The sequence below is a fragment of the Octopus sinensis genome, linkage group LG6 (genome assembly GCF_006345805.1).
Source record: "Octopus sinensis linkage group LG6, ASM634580v1, whole genome shotgun sequence".
NCBI lineage: Eukaryota > Metazoa > Mollusca > Cephalopoda > Octopoda > Octopodidae > Octopus > Octopus sinensis.
The window spans coordinates 58,699,722-58,715,955 of NC_043002.1; positions in this window are offsets into that span (position 1 = coordinate 58,699,722).

A 16,234-nucleotide genomic window follows, 5' to 3' on the forward strand; every position below is an offset into this window, starting at 1 on the left:
ATTGTTACGTGGAATGTATTGACAAGTGTCTGTATTATGGTAGGTGATCAACTCAATGTACTTGCAACCGGTTTATAACAGGAAAGTGATCCCTTTGTGATAATTTGGCCAGGTTTGCAACTTGGACAGGTGTGTTAATGCGGGTTTTTTTTTTTTTTTTTGCTGTGTAGTATTAATGATTGCATATATGGAGTCAACATTGATCATTTGATTGGAAGTCTTATGCAATTAGCCAAATTCTCATAGTAGGCTACTTCATCATCATCTGCTTTCCATGCTGGCATGGGCTGGTCAGTTTGACAGGATCTGGCAAACTGTAAGGTTGCATTGAACTACAATGCCAGTGGTAGTATGGTTTCTACAGCTGGATGCCCTTCCTAATGCCAACCACTTTACAGAGTGTACTGGGTGGGTTTTTTTTTTTTTTCATGGCACTGATACTAATGGTAACTCACAAGACAGGAAAAGAACTGGAAAAGGTAAAAGTCCGTTTGACAAAGTGGGAAGAAGTATTTCAGAGTGGGAGGTGGCATTCTGCCAGGTGTTGAGAAGCTAAAGTATGATGTAAGGACAAGTACAACATGTTATGATATTCCAGTTCATTGCCAGCAGCAAGGTATTTATTTCTTTATTGCCCACAAGGGGCTAAACATAGAGGGGACAAACAAGGACAGACAAAGGGATTAAGTCGATTACATCGACCCCAGTGCATAATTGGTACTTATTTAATCGACCCCGAAAGGATGAAAGGCAAAGTTAACCTTGGCAGAATTTGAACTCTGAACGTAGCAGCAGACAAAATATCGCTAAGCATTTCGCCCGGTGTGCTACCAATTCTGCCAGCTCACCACCCAGCAAGGTGTTGTGAATATGTTACATCTGCATGATTCATACAATAAAATAATAGTCATGATGACATAATTGTCTGTGATAATTTTCAACATTCAAATTGTCACTCTAAATCAGAAGCATACTGTCTTGTAGACACAAACGCAATGGAACGAGCCAACAAAACAAATTCGTTGATCCTCAAATGGACAAATGACAACATCCGCCCCCATCCCAATCATTTTTTTTTTTTGCATCTTTATCTCTCTCTCTTTATTAAATGGTTTCAAATATTAACAGAAAGTCAGCAATTTTAGGAGAAAAGGTAGATTGATTACACTGACACCACCCCACCAAAAAGCAATTCAACTGGTACTTATTTTATCAACCCCACAAAGGATGAAAGGCAAAGCTGTGTGGTGGAGCTTGAACTCAGAATATTATTTGTAAGAAATACTGCTAGTCATTTTTGTCTGACACTAATAGTTCTGCCAGTTTAGCTGCCTTCAACATTTTTATTAATGAGAAAATAAAATGAAGTTTGCATCCTTTTAATTTTTATTTCTCCCCCAAAATCAATATCTATTTATAAAGTTATGGTGGCATGAAAAATGCAGCCAGGACACTGTGTAAAGTGGTTGGCATTTGGAAGGGTACCCAGCTATAGAAACCATGCCAAAGCAAATACTGGAGCATGATGCGGTCCTTGGCCCCATTGGGTCCTGTCAAACTGTTCCAAGTAGGGAACATGGACATTAAACGATGATGTTGATGATCAATAAGAAAATAGCTTAGATTGCATGGAACATATGTACTATCATCATCATCATTTAATGTCCATTGTCCATGCTGGCATGGGTTGGGTGGTTTGACCAGGGCTGGCAAACTGGAAGGCTGACACCAGATTCGAGTGTGACTTGGCATTGTTTTCTATAGCTGGATGCCCTTCCTAGTGCCAACCACTCCCAGAGTGTAATGAGTGCTTTTATGTGCCATTTGTGTGACACCAGTATCTGCCATGACTGTGATTTTGCTTGGCTTGGTGGGTCTTCTACTCAAGCACAACATAATGCCAAAGGTTTCAGTCATTGCCTCTTGTGAGGCCCAACGCTTAACAGGAACTCAGCCACTGTGCCTCTGTGAGTCCCAACGCTCGAAAGGAACTCAGCCAATGTGCCTCCGTGAGGCTCAATTTTCAAAAAAAAAAAAATCACTTGTTTTTGTTTTCATATTTATAAGTCTGAATGTTTGTGTGTGTGTGTGTGTGTGTATCCATGTCTCCTTGTCTGAACATCATACACTAATTGCAAACAAATGCCACCATCAGTGTCATTCGTTTGCACTCTTCAGTGTGACAACATGTCAAGCCATTGTGCTGTTCATGTTTGAACCTTGCTTGGTAACTGGTGAAAGGGCTGGTGACAGGAAAGGCCATTGAAAATCTGACCATTGCAAGGAAGGAAAAATGAACGTCAAGACAATGAGGATGATGATGATTGGGCTGAGCAGTCAAGAAGCTTGCTTTGCAGCCATGTGGCTTTGGGTTCAGTCCCACTGTGTGGCACCATGGACAAGTGCCTTCTACTATAGCACCAACACAACCAATGCTTTGAGAATAAATTTGGTAAATGGAAACTGCATGGAAGCTCATCATATGTGTGTGTGTGTATACCAGTTGGTGTTGGTTTGTTTACATCCCTATAGCCTAGCAGTTCAGCAAAACAAACCAACATAATAACTACCAGGCTTAGAAATAAGTACTGAAGTCGATTCTTTTCATGAAACCCTTCAAGACTCCAGCATGGCTGCAGTCCAATGATTGAAATGGATTAAAGATAAAAGGTGAGAGAAAAAAAACAAAAAAGTGTGTATAGTATCAATATATAATTCATGCATTTAGCTATTGGCAGTCTTTCTCTCTCTCTCTCTCCCCTTCTCTCTCTCACTCTCTTTGCCATCCCCTTCTCTTTCTCTCTCTCCCTCTATTTCTCCATATATGTGCTTAAGACTTGTTTTCCTTTTATGCTATTTATGTTGCGACACAGCTTTAGATATTTCTAGTTTACTAGAAACCATTTGATCGGAAAAGTTGGCAATAATACCTTGGTTGATTTATGTGTTGGTCACATGATTAAGAAAAGAACCAGTTTTTATTTGTTTTTTTTGGGGGGGGTAGGGTTGTTCACTCTAAATCTTGTTGATTAACTGAGTGATGAATAAAATATAAAATAAAGTTCATTGAGTGAAAATTGATGGAAGACTTGAACATTTTTCAATCAAGCTAACCGATAAAGGGACAAGTTATTATTACCACATGCACACCATACATGATGCATTAAAAAAAAAACAACTGTAAATATGTGATTTGCAGGTGAAAAATGTTAGTCACTAGCTAATGTTATGTTCAAGTTTTTCAATAAGCACAGAAGACAACTTTGGATATGTTTCAGTTTTATTCTGACCTCATCAGTGAAGCACAACCTTTACCAGTCAAGTGATGAAAGAATTATCATGTAAATGCATGAAATCATACAGTTGTTGGCTTACGAAAATAGAATTATTTAGTGTTTATATAATTCAGAGTCAATTTCCATTTCTCTAACTAATCAAAAGAGAAATTATCTCTAAAAAAATCGTTGTTATTGTTGTTGTTGCCATCATTGTTGTTGTCACTACCTCTGCCACCGCCATTATTGTCATCATCAGTTTTGCATCCACTTTCTCATGCTTGTATGGATCAGACTGAATTCATTGAGGCAGGTTTTCTGTGACAGGATGACTTTTCTGTCACCAACCTTCAAGTTTCCAAGCAAGGTAATTGTTCTCCCATGATCAGACTCTGCAGAGTGGTTGGTGTTAGGAAGGGCATCCAACCACAAAACCCCTTCCAAAACAGACACAGTAGCCCAGGGTAGTTTTTCTACCTGACTGGCTCCTGTCAACCATCCTGCATGGGAGATGGACTTTAAATGAAGCTGATGATGATGATGATGATGATGATTGTAAATGAATGACACTGCTTGTGTGTGTGGGTGGGTGTATGTGTGTGTGTTTCTTTCTTTTCTTTCTTTTACTTGTTTCAGTCATTTGACTGCAGCCATGCTGGAGCACCGCCTTTAGTCGAGCAAATCGACCCCGGGACTTATTCTTTGTAAGCCCAGTACTTATTCTTTCGGTCTCTTTTGCCGAACCGCTAAGTGACGGGGACTTAAACACACCCGCATCGGTTGTCAAGCAATGCTAGGGGGACAAACACAGACACACAAACACACACACAAATATATATATATACATATATACGACAGGCTTCTTTCAGTTTCCGTCTACCAAATCCACTCACAAGGCATTGGCCGGCCCGGGGCTATAGCAGAAGACACTTGCCCAAGGTGCCACGCAGTGGGACTGAACCCAGAACCATGTGGTTGGTTAGCAAGCTACTTACCACACAGCCACTCCTGCGCCTTTGTCTTTCTTTATCTTGACATTGTGTGATTCTTGTAAAAGAGTGTCACTGTTATACAAGCAGTGTTGTTCATTTCAAATTTTGGCACAAGGCCAACAATTTTGTGGGTGTAGGTAAGTCGATTGCATCAAAGCCGGTGCTCTGTTTGTACTTATCTTCTCAACCCCAAAAGGATGAAAGGCATAGTTGACCTTGGTAGGATTTGAACTCAAAACATTAAGACAAATGAAATGTCACTAAGCATTTTGCCTGGCATGGTAACAACTGTGCCAGATGACCACCCTGGTCAAGAGGAAATATTACCTTACTTGAAATTTGATGAGGGTTGGTGACAGGAAAGGTATCTGGCTATCGGGAAGCTGTCTCAAAAAGATTCCATCCAACCCATGCAAGCATAGAAAAGTGGACATCAAACTGATGATGATGATGATTACAATGACACCGACAATGATGACGATGATGATGATGGGTGTGGTTTGGAGATAAGAAGCCCTTGAATTGATACCAACCAATATCAAAATTGGAGTCTATCAGTCTGGGATTAAATTCCCTGTCTAGAGATGTAAGATTTATTTTTGCCTTTTCTACAGGAAACATCTATTAATTAACTAATTACCCTCACTATCAATATGTCACAACAAATTAACAATTAGTCCCCCCACCCCACCCCCTACCACACCTTTGAAATCCCTACATCTTTCACCAGATGTTTCTTTTTTTTAGTCATTTTGCTTTTGTTTCAGTGATTTATATATCAAAAGAGACTAATCTCTGTAACATAATCCAGCATTTGACTTTTTTAAAGCCGCTACCAATAAACATTATACATAGAGCCCCTTGCTAAAGAGATGATAAAAGCATGACACAAAGTGGGGGGTGGGGGGCGGCAAGTAGATAAGATTGTATTAAAGTTCTGTAGTTTCTGAGATAAAGATGTACAAGTAACTAGGTATCTTTATGGTAGTTATATGAAGAAAACATTATTGAAATAATGTGAAAAGAGTTTGAATGAGCTTGCAAGTTAATTTTTTTTTTCTTCTTTACAACAAGCCCTTCATTGTTATCTTTTTATATTTCCTCATCTTTGGTCTAGCTTCTTCTTGTGTATGTATACTTTATTTCTCATAATTACCTGATTGTTGGGAATAGACAAACATTTAGGTATCCCCTCTGTAGATGTGCGTGTGTATGCATACATACATACATACATATATATATATATATATATATATATTCTTTTCCTCAACAGGCCCTGCCGTATTTAACATTGTCCCGAAAGAGATAAAAGAGGAACAGGATCCCATCAACTTTAAACGGAGTCTGGATAGATTCCTTCAAGGAATACCAGATAAGCCACCCATAATTGGATACAACTCACCCAACAAAAACTCACTACTTGAATGGACCATAAACAAAACTTGACTTAAACAGGATTCAAATAATCCTATCAGGTGGTGCTATTAAGTTAGACATGGCCTGGACCAATCATTGGTCAAAACATATCTAAGTTTATATATATAATATATATATATATATATATATATATATATATTATATATATATATATATATAATATATATATATACATGCTTATATATGTATGTATATAGGTATGTATATACGTATGCATTTTTTTTCTCCAGCATCTGTGGGATCTGCAATGGCTTTTAAAGCCAGCAAGCTGACTTGCATTTTTTGTTGCAGATCTGGCATTCATTTTCATGTGTTGCAATCAGGTGCTTGTTCTGTACAGCACTCTGATTGTGTACTTTCATGTTCCTTGTGAGTCCAGATTGGCCAGAAAATTCCCTACCACACAGATTGCATAATGGATTAACTGCTAGAAACTGTTTGTTAACAACTTGAGGCCTTTCAACGTGTTTGTGTAAGTGAGTTGTTGGGCCAGCTCTGGAGAGGCAAACTCACCTGCATTCTAAACACCTTAATGACTCACCTTCAAGTATAACTGCTATCATAACCTCCCTTCTCATTCTGCACTACAAAAGTGAGTCTCTCTATATGACTCTATATGGCCACTCAGCCTGCTAGAGATAACAGCCAAAGCTTCTTCCCTTGAATATTACCCTACAGCCTTAAAAAATGAAAGGCATGCAAAATAATCTAGTTCTATATATATATGAGAGAGAAAAGCAACAAGTGAGAGAGAGACAGACAGACGACAAACAGACTGACTGAAAGAGGTGGAATGAGATGGATAGACAGGTAAGTAAATAGATAGAGAAAGAGGAAGTGAGCCATAGATACGCTGTCTGCAATCAATATGAGTTCTTTTATAACCCTCAAATGTAAATAATGTAAATAATGTGAATAAAGTACATAATTCCTCATCTCTTAAATATAGAACTGTATCATTGTGATGTTGTTAATGGATGAGTTGTTCTGATTACTTAACTGCACTCAATTCTGTCTGGCTAGCTGCCAAAATGACACCAAACATATATTCTATCATTGCTACCAAACCATCTTCTCAGGTACAGTGCATGAATGAAGTCAATCCAATCTAGTGATTGGTTTTCATGCAGTGATGATTGTACTTAGCGGCCCGGGGGGGGGGAGTGTAATATTTTGATGATAAGGAGGAAACAATACAGTGTGGAATGGTTCAAATCTTTTCTTTAAGATTCTGTCTTTTACTTGTCTCAGTCATTAGTCTGTGGCCATGCTACGAATGTAACCATTTCGATTATATTTTTGAAATTTTCTTTGTTAGGCACAGGCGTGGCTGTTTAGGTGCAAGTGTAGCTCTGTGGTAAGAGGATTGCTTCCCAACCACATGGTTCTGGGTTCTGCCCCACTGCATGGCACCTTGGTCAAGTGTCTTCTACTATAGCATCGGGCTGTCAAAAGCTTTGTAAGTGGATTTGGTAGATGGAAACTGAAAGAAGCCTGACATATGTATATATATGTGTGTGTCATGTGTCTGTTTGTTGCCTCCTCACCACCACCATGTTGGTGTATTTACATACCTGTAACTTAGCAGTTCAGCAAAAGAGACAGATAGAAAAAGTACCAGGCTTAAAAAAAATAAAAGACCTGGAGCTGATTCGTTCGACTAAAACTTCTTCAAAGCAGTGCCCCAGCTTGGCCGCAGTCTAATGAGTGAAACAAATAAAAAATAAAAAGAATATAGCAATGTTACTTTTGGTGACATAATAGTATACTGCTGTTTTTAGTCATAGCTGTCATATTGCTTAACTACTATCATCATATCTATAGCTACTGCAGTAGCTGTTGGTATTTTAGTGACATCATCATTACTACATTATAAATTTAATGATATTCAGTATTATTGAAAGTAATAGTCAGAGTTAAGCACAACTACAGCTAAAAAAAAAAAAAAGAAGTAATCAATATATATAAATATATATATTTAGGCATATGGCGTAGTGGTTAAGAACACGGGCTACTAACTCCAAGATTCCAAGTTCGATTCCAGGCAGTGACCTGAACAACAACAACAACAATAATAATAATAATAATAATAATAATAATAATAACATTGAAAAATACCTTAGGAATAAGAACCCAGGTTCGAAATTTCCCCAAGACACCTGATGAAGGCTGGAGGGTATATCAGCCGAAACGTTGTGTTAACAACAAACAAGATGAGGACAAATATCCGTCAAATGTAAATAATGTAAATAATGTTCATAATTCCTCATCTCTTAAATATAGAACTAAATATTTTCCTCTATTGTTAGGATAAATGATATCACACTGTTCAGCAAGATGAGTTAGTTAAGATACAGGTTTTGTGATTTTGGTTGGTGAAAGTATCTTTTCAGAAAAAAAAAAGCCATTAATACACTAAGTCAAAATAACTGGGGGATGATGGCATATTTTAATTAAATGCACACATTCCTAGAAACATTCGTTCATACCATGATGATTACAGGTGGGGGATTTTGTCATCTTTTATTCAATGTAATTTGGGGGTTGACTGTAGCTGTCATCATCATCATCATTTAACATCTGTTTTCCATGCTGGCGATGGTTGGATAGAAGCTGGCAAGGCCAGGAGCCACAACAGGTTCCATTGCCTGTTTCGGAATGGTTTCTACAACTGGATGCCCATCTTAATGCCAACCACTTTACGGAGTTTACTGGATGTTTTTTTTTTGTGCCCCCCCCCCCAGCAGTGTTTCTTACATGGAACCATTAACTCCAACTGCCGTTTGGTAATTATGGTACATCACTTGAGGCAGAAATAATTTTAATTGTACACCAGGCATGTCAAACATACAGCCCTTTTTCAAGCACAAGTGTGGCCTGTGAGTGACATAGCTGGAGGTTTAAAAATAAGGAACCCAAAAAATTTTCAATAAAATTAATAATTAATAAAAATAAAGGTTTTAAAAAATATTTATTTAATAACAAAGAACTGATATTATAAAATTTAAAATATACAGCCTTCATGGCAACTTGTATATGAGCCATGCAGCCCATAGAGACTCTGCAGTTTGACATGCCTGTCGTATGGTATTTGACATACCTGTATTTGTCCATTGCTGTATTTTTTCCAATGCCAATGGCCATTTTGGGTTATTTCTCTTAGCTCATTTTTGCTTAAACACTGTTTTTTTTTTATATGCCTGTTGTCATTCTTCCTGTGGAGAGTGAGGCATTTAGAAGGAATCAATGATGACGATGACTGTATCGTGACTAATTCCTGATTGTCACCATTTTAGGAATCAGCTTAGTGTTGTAAAGTAGTAGTACTGCAGCCGGGTCAATTAATGCTACAGCTGGGTTTATTGAAATTGAGATGATGATGATGATGATGCATTAATAAACTACGTTAACTTTGCCACAGTTATATTTGCTGCACATTTTTGCTGTATTATTTGTCACCATCACTGTTCATCATCATCATTATCATCACCATCATTTAACATCTGTCTTCCATGCTGGCATGAGGTTATATGGTTTGACAGGATCTAATAAGCCAAAGGACTGTGTCAAGCTCCAATTGCCTATTCTGGCATTGGTTTTCTACAGTTGGAAGCCCTTTCTATCACCATCCGCTTTCCAGGATGAACTGGGGGTGCTGTTTTTCATGACCCCCGACACTACACTACAAGTGAGGTCACCATGCACCATGCAAAACAAAGTAAAGAAAGGAAAAAGAAAAAGCCTTCATAGCTGAGTGGTGGGGTGTATTCGAGAGAGGGAGAGGGAGCAGTGGTTTTATGCCAGGGATTGAAGGCCAAAGTATGACAGAGGGACAAGCCCAAGTGTCTTGCCATAGAGGAGATATATGGCTATTCTCTGCATTATGCGAGGGTGGGTGAGAGTAGCCGAAAGGGATACGAAAACAACTTTGATGATAAGATACCAGAGCATACTCACAAGGTGCAAGAAGGTGAGTATGAAGAAGGATATAGACTGTGGATTAGGAGGGATTAAGCAAGTATTGGTTATTTCATAAGCGTGTGGGAGGAGGGTGACACATAGATATAAATTCGGTGAGAGGTGGATGTAGTGAGTGGAAAAAGAGGATGACAGTGTTGTTGATAATAAATATCAGTATGGAGAGAGAGAGAGAAGTGGATTGAGAAGGTGGAGGCAACAAGCATCAGTACAGTTGGTGTGAGGAACAGCAGTATCATATGTTTGTGGATAAATCAGAGACAGTGGAGGGGTGGGCAGACAATGAATGGTGGTAGAGATAGGTGTCAGAGGTACATGTGGGTGGCTACAGTGAGTGTGGGGGTCACGAATGAAGAAGGGGTGTTGATAGTAGATAAGAGAGGAGGTTGAGAATGATAGCAGAGAGGAGAGCCTTGTCAGTTTCAGTGAAGCTGTCTAACCCATGCCAGCATGGAAAACGGATGCTAAATGATGATGATGATGATGATGATGATGGTGATATATCATCATCACTGGAACTGTTATTGTGCTGAGTTACAATGTCCAAACTAGTTTGAATTTTACGATTCTGGAGGTGTCGATATTGCACTTCAGAACATCCTCAGTTCAATCTGGGCCATGTGCAAAGCATCAGTACCACACAAATGCTTAAAAAATCCCCAAAGTGCAATTTGGGAGACTGCAGCAGTTTAACTTGCCAGGAAAGAGTGTTATGATGCTGAACAGAAATACAGACTACACTGAACAGAGGAGAATAGAAGAAGGCACAATAGATCATCCAACCATCTCAAGCAAGTGACAAAAGAGGCAATGCTTGAATTTGAACAACGTATAGCAACCAGCCCTGATATCAAAGTGTTCTGGAAATATGTACATTCAAAACAGAGACCTCACTCTCCAGTTGGCCTTCTTTTCAGTCCCCACACTGATGATCCCAAAGAATGTGCAGAACTTATTGCTGAATGCTATGCTGGCATTTTTACTGTTGAAAATCCAAATGTACCATCTTCGCTACTTCTGACATCAAATTCTATAACATCTGTGAAATTTACACCTGCAATGCTGCGACACCACCTCGAGAATAAGCACAACTATGCCTCCCTTGCTCTTGATCATGTTACTTATCTGTTTCTCAAATATGGTGGGTTCTTTCTTTTGCACCAGCTTTCATTCTTGTTCCAATTCTGCCTTGATAACTGCATCACTCCAGAGCAGTGGAAAATTTCTAGTGTCATTCCCCTGTTCAAAAAGGGTCATCGCACATCACTTGTCAACTACCATCCAGTCAGTCTTACTAGCTGTGTCACCAAACTGATGTCCCTTGTCAGAAAAACACTCTGGAACTTCTGAGGCTTTTACAGCCTTATTCGACCCTCACAGTTTGGGTTTATCCCTAACTGCAGGGAACTTATTGAGTTTCTTGAGGACATCACCTGAATCACTCATGGTGGCACATGAGTGGATGTTATCTATCTTGACTTTGCTAAAGCCTTTAGTACTGTGCCACACAAATAACGCATGGCAAAACTTTCTGCAACGGGTGTGAAAGATGACCTCTACAACTGGTTGAAGTCCTTCACTCTTGGTCGAAAAGAGGTAGTCATGGTTCTAGGACATTATTCTTCACCCTATGCAATGACATCTGGTGTACCACAGGGATACATTCTTGGACTCCTGTTGTTTTTTGCATATATAAATAACATAGGTGTCAACTTGAAGAATGTTACAGTGTTGAAACATGCAGATGCCATCAAGTTGTACCTTGAGATAAAGAGAACGGATCCTATATGCTATAGAGCTTTCCTGCAATCAGACCTGGATACAATGCAGCAATGGATTACCGACTGGCACCTCAAGCTGGCTATGGTCAAATGTATCACCATGCATTTTGGGAGGAAAAACCCAGTTTTCACACTCCTCCCTCAACAGTATCAATCTTACAAAGTCTGTTAGTGAGTGTGACCTGACTGTTGTTGTTAACAGCGATCTGTGTTGGACAAACTACATCTTTAAGATTGTCAAGAAAGTTGAGGGTGAGCATTACTCAGTGTGACCTTTATCAGCCACTCTCCTGCTATCTATTTAAAGCTGTATATGACTATGGTACATCCTCACTTAGAGTTTGCATCACCAGTAAGGGACTCCTATCTTGTTCAGCATATCAGTCTCCTGGAAACTCTTCAACCAGACGAATACCTGCTGTCAAACATCTACCATACCCTGAATGTCTTGCTTCCCTGGGTATGGACACATTAAAACTCTGATGTCTGGTAACTGACTTGGTAGACACCCTCAAGATTATCGACCATCTTTCCAACAATAACCTTGGGCACCTTTTTGAATTCCATATGACAGACACCCTTAGACATGCTTACAAAATCAAAAAACAACACAGCACCCATGACTTTTGGAAACTTTTTTTCATGTTCGGAATTGCTGAAGCATGGAATAAATTACCTGCAACACTTGTTAGCTGTTGAGACACTGCCTCCTTCAAAACTTCCATGCTTCCTGAAATTCACCAACAATACACCTGATGACCACTATCCCCTACTTCTTCTTTTGTTTTGTTTTGAAGACTTTTTCACTGTTCACTTCCTGTGCACATCCTATGTACAGTTCATGCAGTTTTGTTTGCTTTTTTCCTGATGAGCAGCACTGTATACAGTAGGCTCGTTATTGTATATATATATATGTGTGTGTATGTATATATATTCACATATATATATATTTATTTATATATATTCACATATATATTTATTTATATATGTATGTAAATACACACACACAGGCACGCACACATCTTCTCACCTCTGTCTCTTTGTCCTCCTCCATTGATATTCTATTTCCTCACATTGACTTTCCTCTTTCACTGCTTTTTGTCACTTGTCCACACACACAAACACACACACACACATACATGCATACACACAAATACACACATGCACATACACTTGCACGCATGCACACACACATATGCACACATACACACACATGTATGCACACACACACATGCAAATACATACACACACATGCATGCATGCACACACGTGCATATGCACACATACACACACACAAATACACACACACACGCATACACACACATGCGCGCACACACACACACACACACACACACACACACACACACACACACACACACGCGCGCACACACAAACATTCAAAACATTTCTCCTGACAATTTCCCATAGATTGCCTGTACGTATGGCAATTTGCTTCAGCCATTCACACAACTACACTGAGTGTTCCTCGAATATTATTGATTCTCTCTGCTGCCTCAGCCTTTCTCCCTCAAATTTGCATTTGCTGAAACCATTCTTCACACATTGATAATAGATTCTTACTGCTGCTGCTGCTGCTGCTGCTTCAGGCTGCAATCAGATACATACCAGTGCATCTTCAATGTTGACCTGGCTTCTGCAAATGTTTATGGTTCACTTTGATGAACTCGGATGTTTATATCAATTATTATTTTTAAGATGGGAAACATGGATATAGAGTATGTAACCAATGGCAACGTAACCTGATACGATCTGTGGAGACTGATTCTGACACAGTTATGGAGGTGAATGTGGGGGTGGGGGTGCTTGCATGATTAGAGAGGGGGGAGGGGGATTTTAATTTATTTAAACTGGTAAAAATACTAATTAATCAAAATAGACTAAGTCAATTTTATATGTTCACTTTAATGATTGGAAAATAGTATGACATCATCAAGGGAGGAATTCATTGCAGTCTAATAATAGGCAATATGTTGTTTGGTTGGTTGGTTGGTTGGTTAATCGGTTAGTTGTTTGGTTGTTCAGCTGGCTGGTTGGTTGCATGCTTGCTTACTTGGTTGGTTGGTTGGTTGGTTGGTTTCTCTGGTCATCCTTTACATCATAGAGAGAGGGAAAGAGAGAGAATAAATGAGAGACATAGAGAGTTAATGTAAGAGATGCAGCATGAATGCACATACTAGCCTTGGTGACAGGCAATGAGTAAATGAATACACCAGACAAATACACAGTAAGAGAGAAAAAATCATATAGACAGGAATAGAAGGAGGTGGAGGAAGAAGAAGAGAAGTGGGGGTAACTGATAGAATAGTTAGAGGGAGATATACAAACTAGAAATTCATTTTATTTAATTTTATTTAAAGGTAATAAATATATTTTCCCTTTGAACATTAGAATACATTTAATCATTTTGCATAAGCACCAAGAAATTTGATAAAAGACAAATTCTAATTATTGTATGTATGACATCTTGTGATTAGCTATCGGATGTTCTTATACATCACTAGTCACATTGCACTTTGCATTGTTTAAGCTTTCCCAATGATGCCCCCACTGGCTGGGCGAGCAGGCCAACATTTCCACTGATGGAAGGCTAGTCTGTCGCATGGTTACTCATTTACAGCCGAGGGACTTATTTTCTGATATTACACATGATGTCTAAAGTCTACTTCCGATTTCCAGATTATTTTATATCGATTTCTTGCCTAGATGTGATGCCTCTGAGATAGGGACAAACAGAAAATGGGAATGTGTAGGATTATATATTTCACAAGATCATTTTACAGATTGCCACAAATGGGAATGTGTATTCAACTATTTTCTTTTACTCTTTACTTGCGTCTGCCATTTGACTGTGGCCATGTTGGGGCACCATCTTGAAGGGTTTTTAGTTCAATGACTCAACTCCAGTACTTTTTTTTTAAAACTTGATACTTATTCTATCAGTCTCTTTTGTCAAACTGCTAAGTTACAGAGGCATAAACCAACCAACACCAGTTGTCAAGTGGTCTAATGACAGGCTTTTTTCGGTCTTCTACCAAAGCCTGAGGTTATAGTAGAAGACACTTGCCCAAAGTGCCATACTGTGGGACTGAACCCAGAACCATGTGGTTTGGAAGCAAACTTCTTACCGCACAGCCACACCGGCACCTCATAGTAATAATGGTAAATTAAATTTAAATTTTTCATTATTTTGAAAAATTAATCAAAACAAGAACAGTGTATTTTGACAGGAATGTTGTAATATAAGAATTGAGAATAAACTAGATTTGTCTAAATTAAATTCTGATCTCTAATAACTGTTCCACACTGACAGATTTTGCTACTGGTATTTTATTGTAGGTGGAGTAAAATTTGGTAACAATAATTCTTCTAAGAAGTAACTCTATAGCTTCAAATATCACTCTCCTCATTGTTTTAACTATGTAAGCCAGAATATTGAAATTTTCAGCTCGTATATATTATCCAGCCAGAAAGATGATCCTTGGAAACACATCTATTTTAGAATAGCACTAACAGACGAAAATGTAATGAAATTCCTGCCGACAGAACAAAAGTCAAAGAAGACGATTGATAGAACAAACTTTTGTTATAAGTGTTTGTTTGTTTTTCAGACAACATATTTATACAACCATCAAGGGCTTTTGTAACATTAAGAATGAGAAAAAATAATGCAACTTATCTTGGTTGGTCAGACATTAGATAAATGGGTTTAGAAGAGGTCTCACATTACACAATCAAACAAACAAAAAACAATGTGTGTGTGTGTGTGTGTGTGTGCAGGAGAGAGAGAAGAGGAAATTCAACTTGTGAATAGGTTGGGTTTTCAATAGAGTTTCCTCTCAAAAAAATCGTTAGTTTGTGGCATCTACCCAAAGATTTTCATATTAGCATTTATTTACCTTTCCCTATTGTTAGATGCGTATATTCTTTTATTCTTTTACTTGTTTCAGGCATTTGACTGTGGTCATGCTGGAGCACTGCCTTTAGTCGAACAAATCAACCCCAGGACTTATTCTATGTAAACCTAGTTCTTATTCTCCCACTCACTTTTGTCGAACCACTAAGATACGGGGATGTAACCACACCAACATTGGTTGTCAAGTGATGGAGGGGAGACAAACATATATATATATATATATACTAGCTGGTGTGCCCAGTAATTCCCAGGTGTAAAGATGTTCTATTGAAACGCTTTATTACTCTGATATAAGAAACCAATTTCATTATAAAGTATAAAAGTGATATTGTCTGCAAAAATTAGAAATAGGACACACAAAAAAATCAACATTCAAAGTAATCGAACATAAATAATGAAATGGGTTATTTGCCTTGAGTGTTTAAAAAGATATTGTACAGGTGCTATGGGTTATTTTCCTTGGGTGTTTAAAAAACATTAACCCATTTATCATCATGAGCTTCTCAGTGGATTTGCTTTGCCTGGCCTTCATGAGTTTACAAGAGCCAGGATGCTTTCATTGGGCACTCTGTCTCTTCGTATCTGTACCATAACAGTAGATCCAGCTTTTGTTACAGGTCCTATTGGACTGCAGGTAATAAACTCAACTATCTCCCTGCTGTCACCAGCAAGTCTTTCCTTCTAATCATTACTGAGCACCTTGGGAAGAAACTTTGCACACATTTTGGCCATGCTCAGATTTTCATGATTAATTCTGTGTACAGTTGTCACACCAACTCCAAACTACTGTAAGCTTATTGTCTTTGTAGACACAAGACAGCCTTCATCTAAAAAATT